We start from the raw sequence: 6,387 nt of genomic DNA, 5'->3' as shown, positions 1-6,387 counted from the left end.
AGCTTTCTGGCTCCATCTTGGTCCCCTTTGCATCCTCATGACACTCAAAAATAAGCACTAAATGTGTGGCTAGTCACCTGAGAGCAATTCCCTTCTGCCTGAGGCATTCTTGCATTTATTCCACATTCACTGAGCATCATCTGCTTTCAGGCCACGTACTGGACTGCTGGAGATGCAGAGGTAAAGATGTGACCCTGCCCTCGAGGAATTGACAGTCCAGTGCAATGGTTCTCAATCTGTTTTCTCTTTGATGCTATGGGGTACTTGCTACCATCATATCCTTAACTTACTAAAATCATGGTCCATGGTGGGGGAGGGTGGGAAAAAGAAATAATAATTATAGAACTATGTGATAAGTGCTATTTGTGATAGAAATAAACACAGGGTATGGTGGAAATACAGAGAAAGGAGCACTGAAAATCAGATTAGGAATGGGGAGCTTGTCAGGAAAGGTGTCCCAGAATGGTGATACTTGAACCCAGTTTTGAGAGATAAGCAAGAGTTAGGCAAATAAGAATCTGTGAACAGAATGTGGGAGATCTGTAACATTATGGTACACTCAGGGATTTCACTCAGTGCTTTATGGTTAGAGCAATATGAGGTGTATGTGAGGGAGGAGAGACAAGATGTCAGATGGTGGAAGGCCTGTGTGTCAGGATAAGGAATATTATGCTGAACATTATGCTAAGTTCAGTGCTCTGGGCAGATATCAGCAAGGGGGTTGGAAATTACTTCACATAAGGAATGGCTGGGGAAATGGGTCTGTTTAAGTTGAGGAGAAGACGTTAAGGGAAAAAAAACCTGGTTTATAGCATGTGCAGAATTTTTTATTCCGTATTACTTCAGAATTAGAAAAGGCCGTTTATCCTAGCTTGGCAAACCATACATGATGATCTGGTTAGAGGCAGGTAACCAGACCTCCATTAGCCTCTTTGGTCAGTTCCCCAAACTGTTCAACCATATGAGATGGCCCTGACTCCTATCCCACTCTAGAGTTTTCAGATTAGGGTCTACTTGTCAGCCCTGATGTTCCTCTATGGAAGGTGGAAGGAGAGAATACAGAGATACCTCTCGTTGCAGAATTACAGCTTGCAGAGGGCTAAGGGAACATGACTAAGGGTGCCATGAAAGGCAGGAACCCAGCTTGTGGTTAAAGGTGTGGTTAAGGCTGGGAATGAATCAGTAAAGCCTTCTTGCCCAGAGGTAAAGCTCTTCTTTTCCATCTGTGTCATTTCTCAGAGCCTTTTGTCCTTTGTCTCCCTTTCTTTCCCATCTGTCAATGGCAGAGTGGCCCTGAGAAGAGCAAGCCAGAGTCATTACAATGGGTGTGAGCTTTTCTAGTCTCAACATCATTACTCACCTAATTGCAGTACTTCTGACAGTGAAGGCACTCTTCTGGAAGCTTTGGCCAAGATATTTGGAAGTAAAGTATGAATACATGAAAGAGGTACATTTTACTTTTCCTGCTTCCAGGCAGAGAAGACCCTACCAGCCAGGACAAATGGGCCAGAAGGCTATATAGGCTATGAGCCCTCAAGTCATTTATTTGATTTTCTCTAGCTCAACCTGGGGAAATTTTGTCCCCCAGGACACATTTTGGTAATGTGTGTGGGGGTGGGAGGGTTGCTACTGGCATCTAGAGGACAGAGTATTGTTAAATATCCTATTATGCATTGAACAACCCTCCACCCTCCCAACAAAGAATTATCAGACTCAGGGGCACCTGGGTGGCTCAGTGGGTTAAGCGTCTGACTTCGGCTTAGGTCATGATCTCACAGTCCGTGAGTTTGAGCCCCACGTCGGGCTCTGTGCTGACAGCTCAGAGCCTGGAGACTGTTTCAGATTCTGTGTCTCCCTCTCTCTCTGACCTTCCCCTGTTCATGCTCTGTCTCTCTCTGTCTCAAAAATAAATAAACGTTAAAAAAAATTAAAAAAAAAAGAATCATCAGACTCAATGTTGATAGCACTGATGCTGATGGAATAACTGATAAAAGCTTATGTGTATAAGGATTTGGTTGGGGGGGGGGCAGTAAAAAAAGGATTTGAGCAGTAGTCCCTGAGGTATCAAGTGGCTAAAAGTAAAAGCCCACTTTAATTGTATAAGCATAGTCTGCAAGCTTGCTGTTAGTCTAGCTTATTGATATGTCATGGTGGACTTCCCCTTTACTGCTCTGTTTTCAACTGTATCTGTGCATTCATTCTAGTTCTCCTAAAATTGGGGAGAAGGAAGATGGAGGAAGAGAAGAAAAATCAACACTTTATTTTTCTAGTTAGGTGTGAGAGGGTGAAAACTGGAGTCTAAAATTGAGTTTAATATCTTAAATATGTACCTTTTTAAAATATAAATAGCAGTTCATTATAAAACAGGACAATGACAGAAAAATACCAAATACCAAATCATACTTGAATTTAAAGTTGGAGTCATTGAAAATGTATGAATTGGGATGTCAGATTTGTAGAAATAAAAACCAGAAATGAGTGGAAGTCAATGTAGTCTCAGAAACAAGTTCAACTGAAGATTAGGTAAGGAGCTATTTAAATTCATTAATTTTGGGGAGTGCCTGGGTAGCTCAGTCGGTTGAATGTCTGACTATTGGTTTCAGCTCAGGTTATGATCTCATGGATTTGTGGGTTTGAGCCCTGCCTCAGGCTCCACGCTGACCATGCAGAGCCTGGTTGAGATTCTCGTCTCCCTCTCGCTCTGCCCCTCCCCCATTCATGCTCTGTCTTAAAAAAAAAAAAGACAACAATTTTAAATTCATTAATATTTTGATGGATTCAAATGATGGATTGGAGGCAAGACAACAAATTTTGATACAGATTATAATGATAACGATGATGATCATAAGAATGATTATTACTAAGCACTTACTCTGTGCCACAGTGCTGTCATACCATTTTCATGAGAAGAAAACTGAGGCTGAGGGGAGTTACATGAGATCTCAGTTATCTATGTTTGTGTAACAAACTACCCCGACACTTGGTGAGTAAGCAAAGGTAGGGAGACAGTTCCACTGTATTCTACGTGAGTAATACTATAGTGGTTTTATGCATCTGAATTGTTGCCCCCTTCTAGGGGTCACAGATAACCTAGAGAGCACCAACAGGAACACCTGCAAGTCAGTTATCACGGAAGTGTGCAAGCCAAAACCAAGTGACTGTTAGGCCTACTGAAGAAGGGATTCTGGTAATGGATAGAAGGTTGTGTGTTAAGCTCCATGTTTAGTAAGTATAGGGCACAGAGGACAGGGCATAGAAGAGTACATGGCACATGGTGGCAAATTCATTTTAAATTATTTAACTGTGGTTCCTTCCAACTTTGAGGGTCTAGGGCTCTATATTTTTTTGAGGACATAATTGTGCATAAATAAATGTTTAATCATGCATGTAACCAAGAGTTTTATATCACTTCATGAAAGGTCTGCAATACCAAAAGCATTACTACAAATAGTGTTGCTGTGTTACCCAATTCCAGGGGCACTATTCATGGAACACATAAAGTGAATATCACCCCCTAAAGTTCTATGACACAGAGGTCCGTATAAATATAAGGCAAGTTTAGTAAAACAAGTTGCCATTTCTATCAATGGTAGAAGATAAAAATAGTAACTGAAGCTCTTTTTTTTTTCTAGCATTTCAACATGCTTGCATGGTCACATTCAGAATCCCAAGTTTTTCCTTTCAAAGTCCATCAAGGTCAATCTAGTTTATCCAATGTCCTTCTCTCTTCCTTTCTTTCTAACAGAATCTCAATTTTGTTAGGAGTGGTAATATACCTAACTAGTAGACACATTTCCAGCCTCCCTCACAGCTAGGAGCAGCCATGTGACATAGTTCTAGGAGATATTTCAACTGAGAGATTCTGGGAGTGCTTTGCTTCCTTATTATAGTCCCCACCCCTCTCTGGCTGCCTCTTCCTTCTCCTTGGAATACAGGTGTATTGTTGGAAGTAGAGCAGACATTTTGTTAGTATAAGGTAATCGTAAGAATAAAAGTTACATGCTAGGAATTTAGGTACAGAAAGTTAAAAGAAGTCTGGTTCCCTCATAGCAGCATGGAATCACTTTAAGAGCCTTGGACTACTTACTTGTTCAATGGGAAAAATTAATCCCCTATTTGGTTAAGCTTGTTACTTGAGTTTAAACTGTTACTTACAGCTGTGTTCAATTCTAAAAAACATCCTTGATAATAGTTTTTCTCAACTGGGTTATCTGTAGGTCTTTATGTGTCCTAAATATAATTTTATAAATTCAATTCTTATACATTTAAGGATTCATGTGTTCTCTGAGAACTGTTAAATGTAATGTTTTTCTTTTAGTGATAATTAAAAAAATAAAAATAAACATGTTCTGAATCATCTGGATGTGATCATAACTGAATGCTGCTCTATGATTTTGATTTCCATGATTTCATTGGTTATTACAATTACAAGAAAGCATTTAGCTTTAATGTTTATAGGTTTAATTTTAATGGTTTATAGGTTTAACTGTAATGGTTTATAAGTTGATTGCAGGCTGTTATTAGTTTAGCAACTCCTAATGTTAAAATGATCACTGTTGCAGGGCATCTGCTTTATACTCCTACTGAATCGCCTTACCTGATGTATCTAGTTAGCTATGAAGAAGGGGCAAAGGCTGTTCATTAATCAGTAACTAATGCTTTGTTAAGTGATGGCCAGATGATGTCAAAGAACACCTCATGAACAAGTGTCTCATGCTAGCTTAAGGGGAGAAAGGTGGTGGGAGAATCGAGACACCATTGCAAGGTGTAGGCAGTATAGGTATGCAGACCCCAGAAGGAGATGCACTATAGCATTAGGATGATATTCGTGGAGAGTATTGCTTGAGGAGTCTCATCTTGAATATTTTAACTTGCAATAGTTCCTTAGCAGCTAGATAGTAGTAATTAAGGAAAACATTTTCATTCAACAGTATTTTTTTTTTTAATTTTTTTTTTCAACGTTTATTTGTTTTTGGGACAGAGAGAGACAGAGCATGAACGGGGGAGGGGCAGAGAGAGAGGGAGACACAGAATCGGAAACAGGCTCCAGGCTCTGAGCCATCAGCCCAGAGCCCGACGCAGGGCTCAAACTCACGGACCGCGAGATCGTGACCTGGCTGAAGTCGGACGCTTAACCGACTGCGCCACCCAGGCGCCCCAACAGTATTTTAAATTAGTAAGCAAATAATTTTCAATATTGCATTCTGGAGCAACTTATTAAAGTATTACAGAGTCTGGGGTGCCTGGGTGGCTCAGTCAGTTAAGTGTCTGACTCTTGATTTCAGCTCAGGTCATGACCTCACCATTTGTGATTTCCAGCCCCACATCTGGCTCTGTGCTGACAGCTCAGAGCCTGGACCCTGCTTCAGATTGTCTCAGTCTCTCTCTGCCCCTCCCCCTGCTCTCTCTCGCTCTCTCTCAAATATAAATAAACATTAAAAAAAAAAAAAGGATTCTCTCCCTCTCCCGCTGCCCCTCTCCCCGCTCACACTCTTTCTCTAAAATAAATAAGTAAATGGGGCACCTGGGTAGCTCAGTCAGCTAAGCGTCCGACTTCAGCTCAGGTCATGATCTCACAGTCTCTGGGTTCGAGCCCCGCATCAGCCTCTGTGATGACCGCTCAGAGCCTGGAGCCTGCTTCAGATTCTGTGTCTCCCTCTCTCTCTGCCCCTCCCCTGCTCATGGTCTGTCTCTCTCTGTCTCAAAAATAAATAAAAACATTAAAAACATTTTAAAATAAATAAGTAAATAGACAATGTTTTAAAAAATATATTTTAAAAAGTAAAATACTACATAGTCTGAAAAAAATGAAATAAAAGTAATAAAAGTTAAATAATTAAATTTGAGAAATGAAGCCAACTTTGGACTTCCTCAAGAATATTTTTCCTTTCACAAGGAACTTCATATTACTAATATTACTAATATTTGAGAAAACTACTTTAACCTACTAGGTCGAGGGAGCCAGATCTTCTGAAGAACTGGACTGGAAACCAATGCTTCGCCCAGCAAAGAGCCATAGTTACTTGAATTGGCAGAGAAAAAATTTAAGGGCCTCACTTCTAAGAAATGAAGCAAAATATGATTCATGCAAGCATTTTCTCAGTTGCTGCCATGACATCAAGCAATTCTTCCTAACAAAGTTCTATCTAATGCCTTCAGCAACCAGCGACTTAGTAAGAGATATATATGTATTTTTTTTTTTCATTTAAAAGAGTTTGGAGAAAACTTAGTAAATTTCACAGGTGGCAGCTTGTCTGTATACTATTTGATTTTTTTTTTTTTAAATATGGAACGCTTCACGAATTTGCGTGTCATCCTTGCGCAGGGGCCATGCTAATCTTCTCTGTATCGTTCCAATTTTAGTATATGTGCTGCCGAAGCGAGCAC

General features: G+C 40.2%; 1 non-coding gene across 1 annotated transcript; it reads right to left on the bottom strand.

The window, feature by feature from the left end:
- Positions 1-6,280: 6,280 nt before the first annotated feature.
- LOC112849015 (U6 spliceosomal RNA) lies at positions 6,281-6,387 on the bottom strand. The gene has a single exon (XR_003222466.1). It is a non-coding gene; the product is annotated as a U6 spliceosomal RNA (small nuclear RNA).

This window comes from Puma concolor, chromosome C1 (assembly GCF_028749965.1).
Source record: "Puma concolor isolate L17-30 chromosome C1, mPumCon1.1.hap2, whole genome shotgun sequence".
In the NCBI taxonomy this organism is placed as follows: domain Eukaryota; kingdom Metazoa; phylum Chordata; class Mammalia; order Carnivora; family Felidae; genus Puma; species Puma concolor.
This window is presented reverse-complemented; position numbering and strand designations above follow the sequence as displayed.